The sequence below is a fragment of the Dendrobates tinctorius genome, unplaced genomic scaffold (assembly GCF_039654945.1).
Source record: "Dendrobates tinctorius isolate UK_male_01 unplaced genomic scaffold, ASM3965494v1 ptg000321l, whole genome shotgun sequence".
Lineage (NCBI taxonomy): Eukaryota > Metazoa > Chordata > Amphibia > Anura > Dendrobatidae > Dendrobates > Dendrobates tinctorius.
Window position 1 is genome coordinate 194,278 of NW_027361988.1, and position 27,278 is coordinate 221,555.

At 40.6% G+C, this 27,278-nt stretch overlaps 1 pseudogene; it reads left to right on the top strand.

Annotated features, from left to right (window-relative positions):
- Positions 1-13,850: 13,850 nt before the first annotated feature.
- The window catches only part of LOC141073985 (uncharacterized), a 51,774-nt pseudogene continuing 38,346 nt past the window's right edge, over positions 13,851-27,278 (top strand).

A 27,278-nucleotide genomic window follows, 5' to 3' on the forward strand; every position in this document is an offset into this window, starting at 1 on the left:
TGACTCAGAGCTGAGATCTAACGTGAGAGAAGATTCCAGTGCGGGGAAGACGGGAAACCTTCATATAGACGGCCGGTGGGGATGGAGGCAGTGACCGACTCTGGCCACATCTGTCTCTAGAGCCGCAGTAGAAGATGAAGATGTCGTCCTCATCATGAAGGAGTTATTTCTCATGTCGCGTGTAATGAATATCTCCTGCAGTATTGCTAATGCCGATTCCAGTGTCGGTAATGAGACGAGAATTAGCGTTATGGAAGATGAGTCTATGAGGAACGTGTTCAGCTGCTGACTCTGAGGAGGAAACTGCTTGTTGTCTGTGGCCTAAATATATAGGTTTTATTAGTAGATGTCAGGGAAGAAAACTAAACCCTGTAAGATAATAAATCTCCTCATATGTTTCCCTTATTATCTCCAGTAATTGTATTATTACACAGGATTCTTATGATGTTACATCGGATCATCTTCTTCTCATTCAGGTCTCTACAATATCGGATCCTCTCAGTGAAGATCTTCTACAAAAGAGAATTTTCCTGATTTACCCATCAAGGATGGATATGGACAGAGACAAGATGGCGGAGAGGATGTTACACCTCACCCTAGAGATCCTCTTCCGTCTCACTGGAGAGGTGAGAGATTCTGATGACGTCACATTACATCATTCTTATCTATGGGAATAACAGATGGACAGAACTGGAGAGGTGAGGACTCTGGAAATGTCTGGAGTGAGATTTATTAATGTGTCTCTCCATAACCAGGATTACACAGTGGTGAAGAAAACCTCTAGTGATCGCTGTCAGGACCCTATGTCTGAGGGATGGAGAAGACCCCTGAGCCCAATCACGGGGCCTCCACCTCACCCCATGATCCATGAGGACATCAATGACCAGAAGATCCTAGAACTCACCTACAAGATGATTGAGCTGCAGACTGGAGAGGTGACACTGCTGGGAATGCTGGGACATTATACAGTAACACTATGAAGGGATCGGGGGATGACGGTATCATTGTATGTGTCAGGTTCCTATAAGGTGTCAGGATGTCGCTGTCTATTTCTCCATGGAGGAGTGGGAGTATTTAGAAGGACACAGAGATCTGTACAAGGACGTCATAATGGAGGTTCCCCAGCCCCTCACATCACCAGGTAATAGACAGGACTAAATACACACGGCCTATAATTATCTGTATGTAGAGAATGAATTCAGTCCCTGTATGTGTTTCCTCCAGATCTATCCAGTAAGAGGACAACACCAGAGAGATGTCCCCGTCCGATTCTTCCACAGGACTGTAACCAAGAAGATCCGAGTGCTCCTCAGGATCATCAGGTAGATGGAGAGAAGGTGTCAGGAGATCTCCCCTATGATGTGTAGACGGCTGTGAAGGTCTTGTGCTCAGTCTTGTTTTATCCACCAGTATTATATGTTTTATACTTGTGTAATGAGAACGGTGGAGATGGCAGGATTAGAGCTGATCATAGATGGGACTTCTCCATCTGTCGGTGACTTTTACAATATCTTTTTCAGGGTGAAGATCTGACCCATATTAATACTACAGAGACATATGTGAGAGAAGATGAGCGGTGTAAAGAGGAGATTCCCACATATGACTACCCAGGTGAGTAGTAACCACTGAATGCAGAGAAGTCACAGATTCCTCTCAGTCACCGGCTGTGGCTGCTTTATCGGTGGTGTAGTCCGGCCGTATTACCATGATCACCATTTTGCCTCTAGATCACAACTTTCTCCTCCACCAAAACTGTGCAAGTGACTTTGGGCATTGAAAGCCCTTTTCTATAGACCTTACAACCTGGAGGATCCTCCTACCCCCTGGGATTAGTGTGAGGGTGATACCTTAAAGAGAGAGCTATATGGTTGCTTGTACCTGACCCAATATAGGCAGTGTGCTCTTAAAGAGTCACACTGAACACAGAGTTAGATGTCTACTCCTTTCTCAGCAAAGGCTTGCACACAACTGAAGTTTATTCTCAAGACAAAGAGACAGGAAATGGGTGTCACACAATCTTCTGAGTAGCCAGTGTCAGTCTATGATAGGTCCATTTCAGCTTCACTTCCATATATGGTATCCAGTATCTCAGCTTCTGCATTCCAAGGATTCCTTCCAAGGTGTCTGAAGACACAGACGCCATCTTGGTACACCATATCTGAACTGACTTATATAAGGTTTAATAATTGATTTCATTAGCCATTCTCTCCTTCACATTAGGAGACGCTGACCGTTACCTGCCCAGATCTGTAACTATAAAGCCAAATGACAGCGTACGTAGAATGTGCTGACAAGTTACAAAATCACTTGAAGAAAGGTATTATGCTGGGCCTGTAAGAGAAAGCGGAGGGTAATGATGCTGTTGGCTTCCTAGATCCCTGAGATCTTATCGGATGAATCTTCTCTCCCTTCTGTGCTGCTGAATGTCTCATGGTCCCTACAAGACCAGGTCCAGTCTTTCTGGCTAAACTTCCCTTTTATGAGCGACAGCAGTAAATGTGCAGTGAGGCCAAGTGTGAATTTCTGTCCAATAACAGCAGAGTTTCCCTTTATCCTGACTTTTCAATTTGTATTAAAACCAACTAACTTCAAGGAGGATTGTGATAATCTACAGGACAAACATTCCACCTCTGCCATGATAGATCTCTAAGCTGTGCATGGCTGATGGCTGTAATATACATTGATTCATTGTATACAAAAACACATGGAGTAAAGACATCCACCAAGGAAAATAATAAAAAATAGTTTTATTCTGAAAAGTTAATAATATAGACAATGAAGTACATAAAGACGGGTCACATAATAAAAGAGCTCCATATGATAAGGAATTCAGGTACAGAAAAAACACACATGTAGCAATACTAACAGCAATGGAATGTGTATAATGGATATGCAGAGATAAGTAAAGTGCCAGTGCTTAAAGTCTTTCTTTCAGATATCCAGAGAATCCCACAAAGTGACCCCTTTGTGAATATCCATATTGAATCAGGAGCCCCATATAATGCTCCATACAGTTCATGATGTCCCCATAAGATGCTCCATACAAAATGCACCCCATATAATGCTGCACAGAGGTTAATAATGGCCCCATAAGATGCTCCATGGAATAATATGCCCCATATGCTGCTCCATAGAGGTTATGGCCCCATAAGACATTCCATAGTTTATGCCCTATAAAATGCTCCATAGAATAGGCCCCATAAGATGCTCCATTGAATATACCCCCATATGCTGCTCCCATAAGATGCTCCACTGAATATGCTTCCATATGCTCCCCCATAAGATGCTCCACTGAATATGCCCCCATTTGCTGCCCTCATAAGATGCTCCACTGAATATGCCCCCATATGCTGCCCCTCATAAGATGCTCCACTGAATATGCCCCCATATGCTGCCCCTCATAAGATGCTCCACTGAATATGCCCCCATATGCTGCCCCCATAAGATGCTCCACTGAATATGCCCCAATATGATGCACCACTGAATATGCCCCCATATGCTGCCCCCATAAGATGCTCCACTGAATATGCCCCCATATGATGCTCCACTGAATATGCCCATATGCTGCCCCATAAGATGCTCCACTGAATATGCTCCCATATGCTGCCCCCATAAGATGCTCCACTGAATATGCCCCATATGATGCTCCACTGATTATGCCCCCATATGCTGCCCCCATAAGATGCTCCACTGAATATGCCCCCATATGCTGCCCCCAAAAGATGTTCCAATGAATATGCCCCCGTATGCTGCCCCCCATAAGATACTCCTCTGAATATGCCCCCATATGCTGCCCCCATAAGATGCTCCACTGAATATGCCCCCATATGATGCTCCACTGAATATGCCCCATATGCTGCCCCATAAGATGCTCCACTGAATATGGCCCCATATGCTGCCTCCATAAGATGCTCCACTGAATATGCCCACATATGATGCTCCACTGAATAAGCCCCGTAAGGTGCTCCACTGAATATGCCCCCATATGCTGCCCCCATAAGATGCTCCATTGAATATGCCCCCATATGCCCCCATATGCTGCCCCCCATAAGATGCTCCATTGAATATGCCCCATATGCTGCCCCCATAAGATGCTCCACTGAATATGCCCCCATAAGATGCTCCATTGAATATGCTCCCATATGCTGCCCCCAAAAGATGCTCCATAGATTATGCCCCCATATGCTGCCCACAGAAGATGCCCCACAGTTTATGCCCCCATATATTGCTGCTGCCGCTACTGCAGGTATTAAAAAAAATCTGCTCAGTCTCCCCCCGGCCCCCATTCTCCCCCTGGCACTCATTAAACCCCCCCGCTCATTCCCCCGCTCATTCCTCCCCGCTGCTCAGTCTCGCCAGACCCCCATTCTCCCCCCTGGATCATTTATTGCCCCCCCTGGCGCTCATCCCCCCCTCCCCCGCTGCTCAGTTTTTTCCCTGGCCGCCATTCTCCCCCCGGATCATTTATTGCCCCCCCACCCCGCTGCTCAGTCTTCCCCCTGGCCCCCATTCTCCCCCTGGACCGCACGCTGAGACAGGAAGAAGACAGACATCCTGGCAGCCGTGCAGGACCATCGGAGCAGCCTGCAACAGACACCACTGGAGCCTGGAGGAGGTGAGTATGATGGCAGGGGATGGCGCAGGGGGGGGAGTAAACGAGGATAAGGGCCGACACCGGACCAAATTTAAACCAAAAAAAAAAAAAACACTCGCTCAGGTGCCGCCATACCGCTAAGCCCCGTCCTAGGCACGGGTCCTCCAGTGCCTAATGGCAAATACGGCCCTGCCTGCAGGAGATGTGTTGGCTCGAGCCCTGGTTTCATGGATTCACTCCGTGTCATAAATTACATTGTTTCTGATCCTAAGGAATTCAGATTACTGCACAATCTCTCCTGAAATGGGGAGCAATAGTATTTCTCTAATCTTTCCTCAGGATCCATAGTAGCTCCAATGGTCCACCATAAATGAGGGCAACTCTGGTTTACTGTTGTGTAATCTGTATTTGTAGTTTTCAGGTAATGAGATTCTCGTGCTCTGGGGCGGGGCTGTGGGTGGGGCTGTGGGCGGGGCTTTATGTGGTGCTCTGATTACATATTCCTCTGTATTGGCTTATGACAGGTCGCTGACCCCTCACTGACCTGCCCCCATTATTACATAATGCATATAATAACATTGATATTATTGGTGATAATGCCTATAATATTGTGGCTATTGTGAGGCTTAGAAAAAAAAAATTACATCCAGCAAAATGTCACCAGCGGCCCCTGTCCAGTAACCTCTATGTCTTACTTATAGATGCTACTGTGCAGGCGCCGTCATCGCTGGTGTCATTTTGCTGGATATAATTTTTTTTCTAAGCCTCACAATAGCCACAATATTATAGGCATTGTCAGGAAAAGGGGTTGTATGGCATTTGGCCAGTACACAGCAATCACATGGGCCGGGGGCTTATCTTAGTTATCCCACCACTGCCAACAATGAGTGACAAACAGTTACCAAGGTAACAGAATCGCCTCTTGTTTTTTCTTCTTCCTTGTGCTTTAGCTTACAGCGTTCGTCTATCAATACAATACATTCTACGTATGCTCCATAATTTGTGTTGCTGTATTTATTTCCATATTTACAAATTCTGGATTTCTATCACTAACAATCCTTGTTTAAACCGTGGTTTCCCTTCATCTTGTATTAGCAGTCTCCCCCTTTTGTACATAATCATTTTGTATATATGGTTTTTATGTATTAGTCATATGTATATATTGTCATATATGTTTTCTTATATTGTCCTCTCTCTGTTTTTGTAGTACCCCATAACTAAGATCCGGGAGGATAGAAACATTGGGTATGGGTATCTAGGTTGTATATGCTAATTTTTCTGTTCTGGCACTTTTTTTCTGTGGACTGGATGTTTTTGAATAAAATTCACTAATTTTGCATAATATCCAAGAAAAGTGTGCGGTGAATTATATTTCTTGTGCACATTTTGGAAATGACACCCCTCTGGGAATTCATCTAGGGATATAGTGACCATTTTCACTACAAGGATAATTTCCAGAAACTCGTAGTGGAAGGTTTAGAAAAAATTGCAGAAATGTCATTGTAGTGCCCAATATATTGTGCCCAGCTCGTGTCTCTGGAGACCTCCCCCCACCTACCCCCGGAAATTGGTAAGTCAGCTCTACTCAAATGTGTCTGTCACTAAATAATCCAAATGCTTGAATGTCAAAACAGTTCAAAAACGTGGTTCTGTGTGGAGGATTGTAAAGCTGTCATGGAGGCATAAGGCTGGCAATGATGGGCATTGTGGGTAATAATAGCGGGGATCATGCCTCATTCCTCTCTAGGAACATACACGACATCTTCTCTGGGGTTCTTTCTTGTTTCAGTTACTGGGATGAGTGCAATAAAATGTCGCTCAGTGAGTCTTCTGACATCTTCACATTCTAAAGGATTGGCGGGGACAAAAATTTCAAAAACAAGATTTTCAGTGACCTTTTCCTGATAATCAAGGAAAGTATCTGCATTTCCGGCTTTTTTGTATAACACAAAAGAATTATATGTGGCCACCTGAAACAAATACATGACTAACTTTTTATACCAGATACTGTATATACTCGTGTATAAGCCGAGATTTTTGGGCTGAAAGTCCCCCTCTCGGCTTATACGCGAATCATATACCGAGGGAGTGGGCGGAGAGGGGGAGCTGGGGTGTCAGAGACCATACTTACCTCTCCTGGCACTTCTCTGCAGCCCCTGCGTCTCCCTCTGCCATCTGCTTCCTGCATTCAGCGGACACGTGGTACCGCTCATTAAATTCATGAATATGCGCATATTTAATGAGCGGTACCATGTGACCATCTGAATGCAGGAAGCAGATGGCAGAGCGAGATGCAGGGGCTGCCGCTGTAGAGAACACCTTGCGCTAGGAGGGGTGAGTATGACGGGGGCAGAGTGATATTCACCTGTCCCCATTCCAAGCCGTGCACCACTGTGTCTCCGGGTCCTCCTGCTGTGACGGCAGAAGGCGCGATGACATAGTCAGTGCGCTCCCTCTGCTGTCAACGCAGAGATCCAGGGGACACAGCGGGGCACGGCTTGGAAAGGGGACAGGCTAATATCGCCACTGCCAGGGGCTCAGGACACCGGCACCTGGCCCTCAGCGACGGAGAGGTGAGTATGTTTTTTTTTTTTATTGCAGTTGCAGCAGCAAATAAGGGCGATTTATGGAGTATCTTATGGGGCAGCATTAGCCCTTGTGGAGCAGCATATGGGGGGTATTTATGGGGCAGCATTAATCCTTGTGGAGCAGCATATGGGGGTATTTATGGGGCAGCATTAATCCTTGTGGAGCAGCATATGGGGGGTATTTATGGGGCAGCATTAATCCTTGTGGAGCAGCATATGGGGAGTATTTATGGGGCAGCATTAACCCTTGTGGAGCAGCATATGGGGGGTATTTATGGGGCAGCATTAACCCTTGTGGAGCAGCATATGGGGGTATTTATGGGGCAGCATTAACCCTTGTGGTGCAGCATATGGGGGGTATTTATGGGGCAGCATTAACCCTTGTGGAGCAGCATATGGGGGTATTTATGGGGCAGCAATAACCCTTGTGGTGCAGCATATGGGGGGCATTTATGGGGCAGCATTAACCCTTGTGCAGCAGCATATTATGGGGATATGTATGGAGCATCTTATAGGGCAGCATTAACCCTTGTGCAGCAGCATATGGGGGGGTTTATCTATGGAGTTTCTTCTTGGACCACCATTATCACTCGGCTTTTATATAAGAGTCAATACGTTTTCCCAGTTTTTTGTGGCAAAATTAAGGGGGTCGGCTTATACACAGGTCGGTTTGTACACAAATATATACAGGTATATGATTTTCTTGATACCTAGTATGGTTGTAGAACCTGATCTGCAAGGTCCACACCCCCATATATTTGTTGTAGTCAATGACAGACACAGGTTTTGGAGTAGTGGATCCCTGTTGGTCTGCAGGGGCCCTTGTGGCATCTGTGTGGATCGAGCTCAGGATAAATATATCTTTTTTATCCTTATACTTAAGGACAAGCAGCTCTCCATTGTGTAAAGCCCCTGACTGCACCTTTCGGAACTTTTTGCTGACCAATGATTGTGGAAACCCCTGACGGTTTTTGTGAATGGTCCCACAAGCCCCTATGTTATTTCCAACCAGACTTTTAAATAGGGGTATGCTGGTGTAGTAGTTGTCAACATTGAGATTGTAGCCTTTTTGTAAAAATGGAGTTATCAGCTCCCAAACGATTTTTCCAGATGACCCCAGATAAGTAGGGCATCCTGGTGGGTTTAGTTGGCTATCTTTCCCCTCATAAATGTGTAAAGCTGATGTGTATCCGGTTGAACTCTCGCACATTTTATAGAACTTTATTCTGAACCTTGCCCTCTTAGAAGGAATAAATTGCTTGAGGTGCAGTCTTCCTTTCAATTTTACAAGGGACTCATCAATGGAAATGTTTTCTGTTGGGGTGTAGAGCTTTAAGAACTTTCCTGTCAAGTCTTCGATGATGGGTCTGATTTTGAATAGTCTGTCATGTTCTGGTGCATTTCTGGGCAGGCATTGACTAGTGTCGTTAAAATGCCAAAATCTGAAACTGTGGAAAAAAATAAAGCTATGGAGGGGTATAGGGGAATACCCGAGATACAAAGCCAGTTGGTTTGACCCCCGGCTGACTGAACTGCTAAGTCTACGGAATTTTGGACAGTGGAGAAGAATAGGTATATGGTATGTGTCGCTGTTGCTAGATCAGGGGTGGGGAACCTCAGGCCCCAGGGCCATTTACGGCCCTCGATGACCTTTTATCAGGCCCCCCCGAGCAGATTCTCAGGGACCGCATTCTTGGGCAGGGAGCTGTATTTTGATTGCCACAAGCTCATTAATTTTTCTTGCTCTGTGAGCACATACATGCAGTGTTCACTACTGAACATTGAAGGGCATGCAATGAAAGATTAAGCCAGTACCACAGTCAGGATGTACTTTGTGGGCAGAGTTTGTACGGCCCCCGAAGGATGGTATAATTATCCAAATGGCCCTTGGCAGAAAAAAGATTCCCCACCGCTGTGCTAGATGGTGAGACATTTAAAACATTTGAAACACTTAGGAAAGAGTTCCCTTTGGAGCATACTATGTTTTACCAGTATCTGCAGCTGCGACACGCATTCTCTAGACAGTGAAGGTCACCGATAGTGATACAGAATGACAGTATATTGAATACGCTTGGCCCCCAGAGGGGCACTAGGGGTCTTATATCGATAATTCACAGGGGATTGCTGGATATGTTTTTGGATAGACACCCATTGATGGCTAGATCCAAATGGACAAGGGATTTGGGAGACATATCGGATGAGCAGTGGGAGTCGGTTTTACAATATGTCCCTAGAATATCTATGAGTGGATCTGGGAGGGGGTCGCAGTTATACACTATACATGGGGTATACAGGACACCTGTGTGGATGAAAAAGGCTGGACTAAGGGCAGATTCTGGATGTCCGAGATGTACGATGGATGAAGCAGATATTCTTCATATGCTATGGTCTTGTCCATGATTACAGGCATTTTGGTTCGGGGTCCTAAATTTAGTAGAAAGAGTGTCGGAAGCAAATATTACTCGAGATCCATTGACGTGTATTTTAGGACATGTAGAGGAGGTGGCGTTGGATGAATGGGGTAGGCCAGCAATAGCCAGACTGCTTTATGTTGCAAAGAAGACTATCACACTGCACTGGTTAGATCAGTGTTTCTCAACTCCAGTCCTCAAGACCCTCCAACAGGTCATGTTTTCAGGATTTCCTTAGTATTGCACAGGTGATGCTATTAATGCTTGAGCAGGTGAGCAGGTGATGAAATTATCACCTGTGCAATACTAAGGAAATCCTGAAAACATGAACTGTTGGTGGGTCTTGAGGACTGGAGTTGAGAAACACTGCGTTAGATGAAAATCCTCCTACTAGGAAGGAATTTGTAAAAATGAGTTAATTTTGTAATCCTTATGGAGCGAAGCGTCTACATGAAAAGAGGCAAGAGAATATCTGGGGGGGCTGGTTGGACTTTCCCGGATTGGCTTCCGCAGAACTCATCAAAAATAGGATATTAGGGTTATAAAAAAGTGTACAACATTGTAATGCATGGCTAAGGATTGTAGATGCGTGACGGGGGGGTTCTTGTTATGGGAAGGGGGAGGGATGTGTTTGGTGTATTTGCATTTATTAAAAAATGGGGAAAGTATTATAATTTGTACTCTAATGTATACTTATGTATGCAATACTATCCTGTATGCTTTCTTCAATACTTTCTTCGCTGTCAGAACATAAAAGTGCATAAGCCTCCTCCACTATAATACTGAAGGGCCATTTTATAAGTTTTCATTTTTTTTTCGTAAATACAAAACTGCGACGTGACTGACGTGACCAAATTATTGGGCAGACAATTGAGTAAAACCTAATTCTTTACCCTACCCCTAACTTTAGAAGAAACCCTAACCCTATAGCATTAACACTAACCCTAACTATAGCATTAACTGTAACCTGCCTTATCTGTTTTTTTATTTGATATTTGGGAGGCAGAATGAACAAACAGTTGAACACCGCACACTACTGGCTCATCCAACAAGGTTTTCTATTAGACTGTGAACTGTCATTGTCTTGGTAAATAATTAAAGTTTTTTGCATAGCTTGCCATTTTTATGGACAGTTTACTTTTTTAGTAACCCCCCATTGTATCCCCCGGGGCTCCTAATGATTTTTGTAATTACCTTGCGTTGCCAATTCTGCCTGTGAGCGGCACTATGCAGGTAGCTGATTCCGGGTCACGTGACCCCCAGACTGCAGCCGCCGCTAACATCCGCTAATGTCACGTCAATTTCCTGACTCTGGAAATTGATGTGACATCATCAGCAGGCGTGACCCAGCATCAACACACTGCTGTCACTCATCAAGAGTCACAGCAGTGTGTGGGCGGTGCTGCACCACATGTCACAGCCCCGTCACTCTGCAGCATCTGTCTTCTCACCCATCAAGAGTGACGGGACTGTGCAGGGGGTGGATGGGGCTGTGCAGGGGGTGGACGGGGCTGTGCAGGGGGTGGACGGGGCTGTGCGGGGGTGGACGGGGCTGTGCGGGGGGTGGACGGGCTGTCTGTCGGCTATGCAATGGGTGGACAGGTTGCACGGGGGTCTGCGGGTTGCTGTGCGGGGGAGTGGGTGAGCCGTGCCAGGGTCTGCAGGCTGTCTGCTGGCTATGTGGCGGGTGGACGGGCCGTGTTTGGGTCTGCGGGCTGTCTGCCAGCTGTGCGGGGGGTGGGCAAGCCGTGCGGGGTCTACGGGCTGTCTGCCAGCTGTGCGGGGGGTGGACGGGCCATGCGGGGGTCTGCGGGCTGTCTGCTGACTGTGCAGGGGGTGGACTGGCCTTGTGAGGGTCTGCGGGCTTTATGCCGGCTGTGCGGGGGGGTGGGCAGGCTGTGCGGTTTGGCCAGGGCTGTGCGGGGGGGTCTGCGTGCTGTGCGGGTGGTGCCGGGGCTGTGCGGGTGTGTGAGTGTGTGTGCGTGCGTGTTTATGCAGGCAGGCATTGTCCGATTGGACTACAAGTCCCATCGGGCGATGCCTGGTACACTGTCAGTGAGTGACACATTAGCCAATGATGAGACAGTAGTAGTCCCATCTTCCGGCTAATGTGTTGAATGTAAAAAAAAACACATACAGAACATACAACATATAGAACATACATATAACATTCAACACATAACAGAGTACAATCACCTAATTACATGAAGCCATCAATCTCCTGTAATAAAAATAAAATAATAAAGCAACCTATACTCACCTTTCCGCTGTAGTCCAGATAACAATGAGGGTCCCAAGACTAGCTCCCGTATAGAGCAGTCGCATCAGCTGATGCGACCGCTCTCCAGGGGCCCCAGCAATAAAATAACAGGCAGAGGTAATCCTCCGCTGTGTATCCCTCCGCCGCCGGGAAAGAGGTCCCGTAACCCTAACAATAATCCCAATTCTCATGCAGCATTGCTGTTAAGTGAGAGCCTGAACTCATGTAACCTCAGTGATGCACTGCAGGAGCCAGTCTCCTGTCAGTTCATCACTGGGAGGCCCACTCACCTGATGTCACTCTTCTGTAGGGGAGATCATAGTGGGACACTTGTTATTAATTGGACTGTGTTGGGCAGGGAGTATACGGTTTGCTTGTTTATTTCATTACTTTTTATTACAGGAGACCAAGGGCGTCGCTTGGATCTGGGCATGCAAAAAAAATATGAATTCCATGTTGTGTTTTATTTCATTAAACTACTTTATTCTTATGTGTGTGTGTTTTTTTAACCCTTTATTACTATAAGGTTAATAATGGATAGGCGTCTTATTGACGCCTCTCCATTATTAACCGGGCCATTTTCCAATAGCAAGCTGACATTAACCCCTTATTACCCCATATCCCACCGTTACATGGGAGTGGGAAGAGAGGGGCTAAGTGCCAGAATTGGCGCATCTTATAGATGCACCATTTCTGGGGCGACTGCGGGCTGGTATTTGTAGCCAGTGGGGTCCAATATCTATGGCCCTTTTCTATGCTATGAATATCAGCCCGCAGCTGTCTGCGTAGCCTTTCTGGCTATAAAATTGTGTGGGACCCCACGTCATTTTTTTGGGGGTCTCCTATTTTAATAGCCAGTAAAGGCTATGAAGACAGCTGCCGGCTGATATTCATAGCCTGGGAAAAGGCCATGGGTATTATCCCCTTCCCAGGCTACAAATATTGTCCCCTGGCCGTCGACTTTCACCCTCTGGCACAGAAAATTGCGCGGGAGCCCACGCCATTTTTTTTATTTATTAAAATGAAACATTGTTCATTAATAAACATGGATATGGAAATATCTATAGAAATATCTGGAAATATCTATGGATATATCTATAGATAGTATAGATAGATATATGGATCTATCTATCTATCCCATATCTATCTATCCCATATCTGTATCTATTTATTTATCTATCAATGCCATATCTATCTATCCCATATCTCTCTATCTGTGTATGTAATGGAGTGTGGGTTGGACAAATGTAAAAGAGGAGGTCGGACAGAAATGACATCACAAATCATTTTTTGTTAAATAACATACCTTTATTTGGCTTACAAAAACTCATAGCAATCTGTATGTGAAAAACATGAAAAAACACATGACAAACGCATCAATAACGCACCTGCATTATCTGCCAAGAGCTGTGGATTCTGTGTGGAATAATCCGCCCTGGAATCCGCCCGGTGTGCACACAGCCTTATAGCTCTCAGCACTATAACGGTGTGTACATGGGGACTTATTATTAAGAACGTCTGTGTCTGTGCACGCTCCTGTGTGTGTGCGCTCATGATGCTTGCAATGTGTTTTATGTGAACGCGTGGCGGATTGTGCTGTGGATTTTTCTGTGTGGATTTTGCTATATCCGCAGGTACAATGACTGGCGTTTTACCTGCGGATTTATAGCGGATTTTGTGCGGCTTTCACCTGCGTTTTGACACCTGCGGATTCTTATAATGGAGCAGGTGTAAAACGCTGCGGAATCTGCACAAAGAATTGACATGCTGCAGAAATGAACCCTCAGCGTTTATGCTGCGGATTTTCTGCACCATGTGCACAGCGGTTTTTGTTTTACATTGACTATAATGGTACTGTACAATGCAGGAGAATCTGCTGCGGATCCGCAGGGCCAAATCCACTGCGGATCTACAGTAGAATCCACAACGTGTGCACAGACCCTTACAATAAGATGCTTCAGATTGAAGAGAGGGGAGGGAGGGGTTTGGGTGTGTTTTGGAGTGGGTGTGCTAGGTGCTGGCTTACAGGCCAGTGCAATGCATCATGGAACTTGTAGTATTAGAGCACAGTAAGTTGGGAGAAAGGAAGTTGTCGATTAAGCCCATGAGACCTGGAGCCAGCACTGAAATTGTGCTGCTAGAGCATCATAAAAGGTAATATTGCTAAAATAAACACAGTGGATGTTTTTAGTGGCACATAATAACAAGATTTATGAAAAAAAATTACAGTAGTGGGCAACTTCTTTAAGTAGAAATGTTCAAAAATATAAAACTCAATGATATTTCATGAAAGAAAATTGTTCTTTGTCTTGGCAGATGACTGTAACAGGAGTTCAAAAGAACAGCTGACATCTTTAATTTTTAAATCTGATGATCTTGAGATCCTACAAGATACAACTGAAGTGATTGCTATTACTCCAGATATACCATCATCCATTCACAGCAAAGATCTGTCATCTGATCCTATGAAACAGGTCCCATCTTCTGATTCATTACTGACTACTAAGGAAACTCAAAGTCACAAAAGAGGCATTAAAAAACAAACTGCTCCTAAAGCAAAAAATTCATTTTCTTGTTCAGATTGCGGGAAATCTTTTAACAACAAATCTCATTTTGTTACACACCAGAGAATGCACACAGGGGAGAAGCCTTTTTCCTGTTCAGAATGTGGGAGATGTTTTGCAGATAAATTACATTTTGCCACTCACCATAGAACTCACACAGGGGAGAAGCCTTTTTCCTATTCAGAATGTGGGAGATGTTTTGCAGATAAATTACATTTTGCCACTCACCATAGAACTCACACGGGGAAGAAGCCTTTTTCCTGTTCAGAATGTGGGAAATGTTTTAACCAGAAATCAGATTTGGTTAATCATCATAGAACTCACACAGGGGAGAAGCCTTTTTCCTGTTCAGAATGTGGGAAATGTTTTAACCAGAAATCAAATTTGGTTAAACACCAGAGAACTCACACAGGGGAGAAGCCTTTTTCCTGTTCAGATTGTGGGAAATGTTTTAAGCAGAAATCATATTTTGTTAAACACCAGAAAACTCACACAGGGGAGAAGCCTTTTTCCTGTTCAGAATGTGGGAAATGTTTTAACCAGAAATCAAGTTTGGTTAGACACCAGAGAACTCACACAGGGGAGAAGCCTTTTTCCTGTTCATATTGTGGGAAATGTTTTAACCAGAAATCACATTTTGTTAAACACCAGAGAACTCACACAGGGGAGAAGCCTTTTTCCTGTTCAGAATGTTGGAAATGTTTTAACCAGAAATCAGATTTGGTTGATCACCATAGAATTCACACTGGGGAGAAGCCTTTTTCCTGTTCAGATTGTGGGAAATGTTTTAAGCAGAAATCATATTTTGTTAAACACCAGAGAACTCACAGAAGGGAGAAGCCTTTTTCCTGTTCAGATTGTGGGAAATGTTTTAACCGGAAATCACATTTTGTTAAACATCAGAGAACTCACACAGGGGAGAAGCCTTTTTCCTGTTCAGAATGTGGGAAATGTTTTAACCAGAAATCAAATTTAGTTAAACACCAGAGAATTCACACAGGGGAGAAGCCTTTTTCCTGTTCAGAATGTGGGAAATGTTTTGCAGATAAATCACATTTTGTTACTCACCATAGAACTCACACAGGGGAGAAGCCTTTTTCCTGTTCAGAATGTGGGAAATGTTTTAACCAGAAAGGGGTTCTTGCTAAGCACCAAAGAACTCACACAGGAGAAAAACCTTTTTGATGTTCAGAATGTGGGAAATGTTTTACTCAGATTTCAAGTCTTGTTACACATAAGAGAATTCACACAGCAGAGAAGCCATATTCATGTTCAGAATGTGGGAAATGTTTTAAATGGAAAATAGATCTTGATCGCCATCAAAGATCGCACACAGGAGAGAAGCCTTTTTTCCTGTTCAGAATGTGGGAAATGTTTTAACCGGAAAGCGATTCTTGTTAGACATCAGAGACCTCACACAGACGAGAAGCCATTTTCATTTTCTTAATGTGGGAAATATTTTACTTGGAAATCAACTGTTAATAAACATCATAGATTGTGGGAAATTTTTTAACAAGAAATCTTATTTTGTTACCAGAGAATGCACACACGGGAGAAGCCTTTTTCCTATTCAGACTGTGGGAAATGTTTTGCAGATAAATCACATTTTGTTACTTACCATACAACTCACACAGGGAAGAAGCCTTTTTCCTCTTCAGAATGTGGGAAATGTTTTAACCAGAAATCAGATTTGGTTAATCACCATAGAACTCACACAGGGGAGAAGCCTTTTTCCTCTTCAGAATGTGGGAAATGTGTTAACCAGAAAGGGGATCTTGTTAAGCACCAAAGAACTCACAGGAGAGAAGCCTTTTTTTGTTCAGAATGTGGGAAATGTTTTAACCAGAAAGGGGATCTTGTTAAACACCAAAGAACTCACACAGGAGAGAAGCCTTTTTCATGTTCAGAATGTGGGAAATGTTTTGCAGATAAATCACATTTTGTTACTCAGCATAGAACTCACACGGGGGAGAAGCCTTTTTCCTGTTCAGATTGTGGGAAATGTTTTAACCAGAAGTCAAATTTGGTTGATCACCAGAGAACTCACATAGGAGAGAAGCTTTTTTCATGTTCAGAATGTGGGAAATGTTTTACTCAGAATTCAAGTCTTGATACACATGAGAGAATTCACACAGCAGAGAAGCCATATCCATGTTCAGAATGTGGGAAATGTTTTAAATGGAAAATAGATCTTGATTGCCATCAAAGAACACACACAGGGAGAAGCCTTTTTACCTGTTCAGAATGTGGGAAATGTTTTAACCGGAAAGCAATTCTCGTTAGACATCAGAGCAGTCACACAGAGGAGAAGCCTTTTTCATTTTCTTAATGTGGGAAATATTTTACTTGGAAATCAACTGTTAATAAACATCAGCGATGTCACATAGGGGAGAAGTCTTTTATGTTCATAATGTTGGAATAGTTTTAACCAAAATAGAATCTTAAATGGGTTGTCTCTTGTCATTCCTCATGTTTGCTGCTAAAAGGATAAAACTAAACTTTATTAGTTCCAAATGTAAAACTATACCCATAATTCACCCCCTTAAGGTTAATCAATAGGTGACTAATAGAAAAAACATGTACCCCAAAGTTCAATGTATAGAGTGAGGTGACGTACAGTACAGACCAAGTTTGGACACACCTCATTCAAAGAGTTTTCTTTATTTTCATGACTATGAAAATTGTGGATTCACTCTGAAGGCATCGAAACTTTGAATTAACACATGTGGAATTATATAATTAACAAAAAAGTGTGAAACAACTGAAAATATGTCTTATATTCTAGGTTCTTCAAAGTAGTCATCTTTTGCTTCGATGACTGCTTTGCACAATCTTGGCGAGCTTCAAGAGGTAGTCACCGGAAATGATCATTCCCATGGACAGAATAGTACATCATACGCGATCAGCCACGTTCACAGAGAAAGTGCGGTTGATCGCAGCCGAGTGTCAACTGATTATCACAACTGGCACTATATGCCAGGAGCAGTCATGGACTGCTCCCGTCATATTAACCCCTGGCACACTGCGATCAAACATGATCGCAGTGTTCCTGTGACATAGGAAAGCATCGCGCAGGGAAGGGGTTCCTTGCGTGCTTCCATGAGACCCTCAGACCAATGCAATGTGACCACATTGTTCCTTGAGCCTCCTCCCTACAGGTCCCTGGGTCCAAGATGGCCGCGGGGTCCTGCAGGGAGGTGGCTTGTCAGATGCCTCGTACACTCTGACACAATATAGTAATGTTATACCCTGGGAAAAAGTGAAAAAGTAAAAAAAAAAATTAACATGTGTAAAAATAATTTTTTAAAAATTCCTAAATAAAGAAAAAAATATTCCTCAATAAATTCATTTCTTTATGTAAATAAAAAAAGTACACATATTTAGTATCGCCATGTCCGTAACGACCCGCTCTATAAAACTCCCACTAATTAACCCCTTTATTGAACCCATTAAAAAAACAAGGCTAAGAATGCTTTATCATCATACCGCCAAGCAAAAAGTGGAATAACATGCGATCAAAAAGATGGATATAAATAAACGCTGAAAACGTCATCTTGTCCTGCAAAAAATGAGCCGCCATACAGTGTCATTAGCAAAAAAAATAAAAGTTATAGCTAGAACATCCCTAGACTGCCTCTTTTATGATGTCACAAATTCAAAGCTATAAGGTATTCCCTCCCAAAAATCAGGCATTCGAAATGCAGAGCCCGTGCTGAAAGGACCCCAGATGCAGGGAGATTTGTGGCTATGCCTCTCCCCACATGGTTAGCCTAAAGACCATTAAGCAACTGTAAGTGTTGATCCCAATGTTAATCCCATTTATATTTGTATTATACATACCTAATGTCTCAAATTTATAACTTTTTTTATCTGTGTAATCACTGCCCCCTTTTGGGGAATAAATGATAACTTTATTAGTCTGTCTTCATGCTCTAAAAACGAACACGTGCCTTTAAGATAATTGCTACTGAATTGGGTTGGCTTCAAACCCCTCTATTAAGTTTATAACTTAATCAGAGAAGCTCTGGAGCTGGTGGCAGCAAGGTGTGATCTGGGCCCTGGGTACAGCTGAGAGTGACGGAAGGGGTTTTATAAGCTATTGGGTGGCTGCAGCCAGAGCATTTTATAATTCCCTCGCTGCAGCATGCTGGGTGGCCAGACCTCATTGAAGCAGCCGGCCAGTGACAAATTATCCCAGGTGTAGTTCCCTTGCTGACCTGAGGGTAAGGGGCGCCAGAGAGCTGCGAGTTCCAAAGTGGAACTGAAAAGTTTTGTGAAGTATTGTGGGCAGTGTTGGGACAACCAAAATAACCCCCATGTGATAAATTGTTAGGCTAAGCCTAGCTTGCTGTTTTTTTATCACATGGTGACAGCGGTGGGATAACTAAGATAAGCCCCACTGTGCCTGTGATCGTGTGTCGGCAGTGCATCGCATCCCTCTGTCCGTGACTTAATGGTGTCAGCGGCGGGATCGTGACATCAGCGTACTCAGGACAATAGCACAATAAATTTTGGGGTCTTGTTACCCTTGGGAAAATAAAAATTGGGGGTGAAAAGATCATTTTATCCTAAGTCATATTACAAGACTCGTTAAAGTTTTGATTGTGACTTGCAGGATTGCTACTACCAACAGGTGGCGCTATAGAGTTCAAGTCCTCTTTTTCTCTGAAGAGGCAATTTGCACATTTTTGTTGAAAAATATGATTTTTTAATTTTACGGCTGTACGTAATAAACTTCTGTGAAGCTTTTGGGGGTTCAAAGTACTCACCACACATCTAGATAAGTTCCATGGGGGGTTGTAAAATAATGCTTATCCTGTAAAATACTCAGGACTAGTTACCAGATAAAAATATAGTGGTTTATTTGGATTCTTCCATCAAAGAAAGGTTATTACTGAAAAACAGGTGAATAAAAATAGGTGAAAGAGATATTGTCCATTAGATCATGCTCTGAGATCCCACATGGCAAAAGTAACATGTATTCTTCTTCTCTCCGGGATCCTGAATAGCAAATAGCTGCTGTGTCTCAGTTCGGCTTCTCACATAGTCGTCAAGTAATATACCAGCTGTTATGTCATGTCATGGCCCAACACAGGCGACATCTTCGTGTCTGTCTCTCATGATGGTGAGGGAAGAAGACAGCGGCCTCTACAGTTAACCATGAATTATATACGTCTCTTGAAGCACGTGATCTCGCTATATATGGAGTTTGACATTTACCTCAAGGCTAAACTTAAATATGTAGTGAGCTGACATTTACAACTTGCTAAAATAGCACATGCAATGGAAGGCAATGTCCCATACAGAACATATAAGAATACAACTCCATAACTAATATAAATCCATAACTAATAATATTTAACAATTCCCCCTTTTGAGGGAGACAGACATTAATTGGAACCCTCAAAATATAATGAGATCTTTTTTCTTCTTTTCTTCTTCTTTGACAAAATAATTTAATATCAATAATAATAATAATAATAATAATAATAATAATAATAATATCAGATTACCGTTATAAGTACTCAATGACATAATTGATGTGAATTCATGTTATGGTAAGCCGTGAACAATATTCATATAAAATATGTATAATTATACTTCCCTAAGTCTAAATTGAAGTATCTCAGGTCCAGTCATCATCTGGTGTCATCTGGTCTTCATTTTGATGTCTTCTGTCTTCTTCTTGGTTCTTTTAAAAATACAGTTTTTCTCTAGCATATAGATGTTGTAGAAATCGTGTTGTATATAAAATCAAAGTCTATAGATGAAATGCAGCTTTAATATCTGTGCAGTGTCATCTTTAAAAACCTGGGCTTACATTGGCTCGCCTTGGATATTCTGGAATCCTCCATCGGTACTGGTCTTTGAACAGGTGTGACGTCTTTGGTCAGCAAAGCAAGGGTTAAAATGACTCTTCCTTGCTAAAAATAGCACCATAACCAGTCCTTGTCCTAATGCACAGGACATATGTCAGGGTTAATTACCTTCATTGTTCACCAGCTTTACATTGAAGCTTTACAGGTGATTGAAAACCTCTGGAACTTGGTAAGAACGTGATAACACAGTTCATCTCAGCATCATAGGATCATCGTCCTCTGGTTGTCAGGTTAGACACTTTAATTGTGACTGTCAGTGGTGGATACTGCACTTGTGACTGTCGGTGGTGAATACTGCACTTGTGACTGTCAGTGGTGGATACTGCACTTGTAATTAACACAGTTACTCAGTAATCATAGCTTTGTTACCTTCTGGGACTTCTGGATCGCGGCATTCTTCTTCTTGCAACTGATAAGAATCAATGAAGTTTAGAAATGTGAAAAGTCTTTATTAACATAATTTCAGTATCTTGCTTGAAGTCTTCATTCCCTATCCTATACCAAATCTGGTAATTTTCCTATCCTATAATATCACAGCGTACCATAGCAATCAGTAATATCCATATAATTATTATCAGAATTTGTACCGTATATGGATTTCAATATTTGAAATAATAAACCAATAATAAGTGATAATACATTATTATCCATTTTTTTCATGTGATAGAACATTTTTATGTCATAGGTGTAATTACCTTTTTCAACCCATAGGTGTCACTGTGTTTTATGTAACCAGTGTTTTCATCTTTATTAATAAGGAATATATTTATTATACTAATAATATGTAGGAATGTAAAGCCATGAACCAAAATAAGAATATATGAGTGAGCGAATGAATGAATAAAAGAATTGTTGCATATAACTCAGAAGTGAAACATTTTCCTTAGTAAAAGAACCATATAATTGCTATATTTAATGAAGCAATATTCTCAGTAGATATTACTTTACTAAATATTGGTGAAAGAATTAAAAATAATGAAAAATAAGAATAAAAATAAAAATAAGAATAAGGCCTTTATGTTGATGCAGAGTAGTTATGTCTTCAGTAACATATACCCTTAATATTTCCATGATCTGGATTATTTCATAATTGTCATAAGCTTGTGTTACCAAAATATTCAAATTATGCAACTTTGCATGTAATTCCTCTTAGTGTAAAGAAATGACTCTTTATAATACTTGTTATTATACCCAATACTTATACCATTGTACCTTATTAATATTTTTTTCTATTAAAATGTGTGAAGAAGAGGTATTAATCAAATGTGATGATGTAGTCAGGATCAAAAACATATTTCCCCCTTAATACCAAAAAATATTGTTCTATGAAATAATTCATTTATCAAAACCAAAATTAAAAATAATTCATGTATAAATTATGTGAATTTATACTTGCTTATACCATTATTTGTCTGAAGATGTGTAACCATCAAAATTAATTTGAATATCATAAAATTATCCTTTGGAAAAATTAATTTAAATGTAGATTTTCTTCATAAACCATTTTGATGTGCGATTGCACTTATCCACAATTAACTAAATCAAGAAATAATAATTACTATAGAAATACAGAAATATATGTTGTATAGATAATATTTCATTATATATCCTAATATTCTAATAATTTAAATGATCTGCATATTTCTCCTAAAGATAAAAGCTTTGGGGTTTTTTTTTTTTTTTTTTCCTCATTCAGAATCCTGAGGCCTCATACAAACGTATCACATCACTCGCTCAGCAGCTGCTCATACACTCAGTCACTGTCATTCAGACTGTGTCACATATTTAAGTTTAAACCAAATACCTCACATACGAAGGTGTCATGAATACACGTATTTTAACCCAAATTATCCTAATTATCAATGCATTGTAAACTATTTAAAATTTAGTCTTAATATTTCTTTGAATATTCCCCAAATACTCATGACATAAATATATATTGTATAGCTATACTTGACATTTAGGCCTGGAAAAAAATTCCATTGCTTTGCAAAAGTTGAGACCCCCTTAAAAATTCTTTCCCTAAGGAACAGGGACATAGTATACTGGTATACTTGTATTATTAGAACAAGGTTCAAATTTCCCCTGCTGTGGTTGTCATTCAAGCCATGCAGAAAAGCACACACCCAGAACATATTTTAGAATGCAGTTAGTTATTTCCTTTTAAGGGTTAGATATAAAATCATGCAATTATTGCAACTTCCAGTGTAAATAAAGGCATAAATCCTTGTAAGAGAATTTTTCCCGATTAAGTCCTGCTTTGAAATGAAAATTCTAAGGAAACATAAAAGATAAGGTTAATATCATATTCATATTCTAAATATTATTACTGATGTAGATTTTAATTTTCATTAAAAAAATACAGTTCTACTATTTCTACTTCTACAAACACTCTATATATACTGTATGACTATGTATATATCCACAAACCATAAAACTACAGGATTATACTCTATAAAATAATTACATATAACTCACTAATTGTATAACACTGTTACACAAAATATATATATAATTACTTTTTCTAGCCAATTCCTACACCCATACTTATTTCTCTGCAAAAAATATCCTGAAAGGTTCTTGCCATTTTAAAGCTGATAGATTCTTGGAGCAGAGTATTCAGTTTACAGGCCATGATGTCACTCACCACCTGTTTCTGTCTGTCAGATTCGGCCATCTTGGTTACAGAAAGAAGATCAAAACTCATCATTTTTCTTAATTCAATTTGTGTCTTTTCGGTGTTCCTTTGCATCATTCCATATGGCTTATAACAAACATGTGATCTCCTCTGTTCTTCATATATTTGATTTTGGGGAAAACTCATTTTAGAAGGTTTTGCTAATACAAGCTTCTGATAAGATTTTACTCTGCCTGTCTTTACAAAATTAGCACAATTTACTTTCCTTTCACGATTCTCGTGTTTTCTGGCAAAATCAAGAGATTGCGCACATTCAAACAAAGAATCTTTTTGTGATGCAATAACACGAGATGCAGGATTTAGAAACCAAAATTTGCTTACAAAACTCCTTATGAGGGACGGTGTTTTGACATTCTCACTCAGCATTCTATACAAACGTTCATATATGGACATGAACGTAAAAGTACATTCCTTCCGACCAATCCTTAATTTTTGAAGAATATCAATATCTGGATGATTTTCATTTGATGAACAAAAAATGAGAATTTTTAATCTGTCTTTATCAGTTAAATTCTCATGTGTTTCACCAGATAACTTTAAAGACAATCTCCTAGCAAAATTTACAGGGATCCACATTTTGAACAACTGATTCTTCTCCTCGTTAGATAAATCAAATTTGTCAACACAACTTTCAAAAACCTCAGAGTTTCTACAAACATGCATTTTGTTGTCATATGCAGGTATTATTTTGCATATCTGTAGCAAACTTTTCCTTCGGATTTGGGCCTGTGAGTTGTCTATTTTTAGTGGTACGTCTTTCCCTTGTACGTCCTCTACGTCAGTTCTGAACTCTCCTCCTACTTCTCCATCTTGTTCCACGTCTGCAAGGTCACCTTCAATGGCCGCTACAGACACTTGATTATAGTCAATCTCGAGAACATCACAACAATCATTTTTGGATTTCTCTGACACAGATCTATGAAATATATCTACCATCTGTAGAATATTTTTTAATCTCTCTCTTTCTCTATTGAAAAACTTAGAATCTAACCTCTGATTCTCGAGTTCACACTCGGCATATAAACTTAACCATAAAACTTCTGAATTAGAATTGTCTACAGACTTAAATTTCAATTTACTCTGCTTAGCAAGACAATTAATGACATCCATTTTATCTTACCTTGAAATGTCTCAGCTTGTTCCTTTGATGGACAACGCTGGGTTCCTGTTGTCTTGGTTTCAGCACGTCTGGCACTTTGGCACTTGTAGTACTTCTCAATCTATCTGGCAATTCTTACTTCTAGGTTCTGTGTGATTCTTGTAAGTAGTGGAATTCCCGATAACTTGCACATATGATTTGACGTTAGCAAAGTCCAATCCCCCGTGTGGGTAAGTTGAGGGAAATCCGCAAAAAAGTACAAAAATTCAGATCTGGCTGGCTCTCCAATGTAAAATAATGCATATCCTGTAAAATACTCAGGACTAGTTACCAGATAAAAATATAGTGGTTTATTTGGATTCTTCCATCAAAGAAAGGTTATTACAGAAAAACAGGTGAATAAAAAATAAGTGAAAGAGATATTGTCCATTGTTCATAGCAAAGCAGCATGTATTCTTCTTTCTCTCCGGGATCTCACATGGCAAATGGCGTCTGTCTCTCAGTTCGGCTTCTTCGTAGTCAAGTAACATACCAGCTGTTGAGTTATGTCATCTTGCGTCTGTGTCTCATGATGGTGAGGGAAGAAGAGCGACCTCTACAGTTAGCCATGAATTATATACGTCTCCTAAAGCACGTGGTCTCTACATATATGGAGTTTGACATTTACCTCAAGGCTAAACTTAAAAATAGCCTATGTCATGTAAGCTAAAGCATTCTACAGAACTGGGTGTAATAAGAAATATTTAACGAATTATTAATATTTAACAGAGGCTGTTACATCACCCATATGCTGTTCACTTTGGGGACCCGATTGACTGCAGACAGAGGCTGGAAGCAACTTTAACAACTCAGCTTTATTCTCTTCAGGGCACAGCATATCCACTATGGCTACAGGACTCTTTACTCGGTAACAGCAATACATCTTCATCTACAGCAGTACGTCACTTCTTCCTTCACATCAGTATTAGGAATAAATTCTTGGACTTTTGTGCGCTGCCAGATGAATTCACCAATCCAATATTTAGGAAAAAAGATTAATTCATTTATTTCCCAACGCGTTTCGAAATGTATACCATTTCTTCATCAGGGGATGACAATATATGATCAAATAGAACTGTCACAGGTTATATACAGCAAGATTTCAAAAAGCGGCGCCAAAGAAAGGTCACATGTCATCTGGTGCAAATGTCAGGGTTCAAAGTATCACAGTTTGAACTAATATACTTGTTAATCTCAATTCATTAAAAGCAATGTTTTTATTATAGGAAAAAATGAAGAAAAGAAAAAAGAAGAAAAGAAGACCAAAGAAAAGTTTTTATATGCTAAAAAAAGTTTTTTTATATATGCTGAAAAAACGAACTTATGGCAACTAAAAGGGACTTTTGACAAAGAAATGTATATCCCAGTGCAATGAACCACAGACAGGTCATACTTGGCGGAGATGGAGAAAAAAGAACTGGTGGAGAGAGATTAAATTTATAATAAAAAGTTATAATAAAAAGTTTTAATAAAAATGTTATAATAAAAACTGATGTGTATAATTTATTAGACAATGAAGGAGACTTACTTTTGCTCTTTTAAAATTGCGTGAAACATCAATTAAAAATTTTTTTTATATATATATATATGTGTGTCCGTGGAAAAAACTATCACACATCACTTAGGGAAGGAGTGTTGGTTTCATTCACCAATTTTTCAGACTAACAGATAGTCAGAGGGGAAAGGTGCTGGCCACGGAAGACCTGCGCAGCGTTTGGTGAAGAAGACCAGGATCGCTACCCGTATTATCCCATGTAGATGGAGAGAAATATAAAGGAGGGGAAGAGGGGGGAATTCATCTTTTGTACAGGAATATGAACACATGCATATAAAATGCATATAAAATATATGATAAAATATATAAAAAGGAGAAAATTATCACATTATAGAGGTAAAATACATGAAAATAAAAGGACATGGAATAAAAAAGTCGCACATGAAAAAGGGGATAAAACATACCAAATTGGATAAAATTAATTCTAAATAACAGGTATAAGCTTATAAAAAATTATTAGAAGAGAAAATCATCAAATTTGTTCTATTCTAAAGAAAAACTTCTGAAATTTCGTTTAAACCAAATGGTTTGAGTGTATTTAACCTATAGATCCAAAATACTTCTTTTCTATTCAATTGTTTTAACCTGTCAGGAACATTAACAGGAATGTGTTCGATTGGGCTAATTTTTAGTTCACTTGGATCCTTATTATGTTTTATAGTGAAATGTCTAGAAAGACCATGTTGTAAAAAACCTTTTTTGATGTTACATCTATGCGAGTTAACTCTTAAATGTAGCGCTTGGGTTGTTCTTCCCACATATTGTTTTCCGCACCCACACTCAATGAGGTATATCACAAATTCAGTAGTGCAGCTCAAATAATTCTTTATAGGAAAAATTTCATTAGTAATAGATGATTTTACAAATTTTATTCTATGGGTAATGATATTACAACAGAGACAATTTCTCCTTCCACATTTATAAATCCCTTTCAAAGGGGCCTGAATTGGATTCATTGTAAGTTCAGTTTTTGGTCGACTGGGGGCCACCAATCCCTTAATAGTTGGTGCCCTTCTGAATGTTATTCCTGGATTCTTAGGTAGAAATTTTTGCAGTATAGGATCATTTAAAAGTATATACCAGTTATCACATAAAATTTTCCGAATTCTTGTGTGTTCGGCACAATATTGAGTGATAAAATTTATCATGAATTTTTTATTATCGGGTTTGACTGTTTTTTGTCCATGAATAAGAGTGTTTTGTGGTATATTGACACATCTATTGTAAGCACTTATAATCAGATTATTGGGGTATTTTTTATTCATAAACCTATTTTTTAGAATATCAGCTTGGTCTTTAAAATCCTCAAAGCTAGAACAATTTTTTCTAATCCTCTTGAACTGGTTCTCTGGGATATTTCTCAGCCATTTTCCATAGTGTCCACTGTCAAAGGGAATGTAACTATTAATATCCACATTTTTAAAAAAGGTTTTGGTTAGAATAGTGTTATCCTTGATAAAAATAGTTATATCTAAAAAATTAATGCTCTCATATTCATAAACTGAGGTAAACGATAGTCCCCAGTTATTGTTATTAATGTCATCAATAAAGTTGCTAATGCTACTATCAGAGTTATCCCAGATAAAGAAAA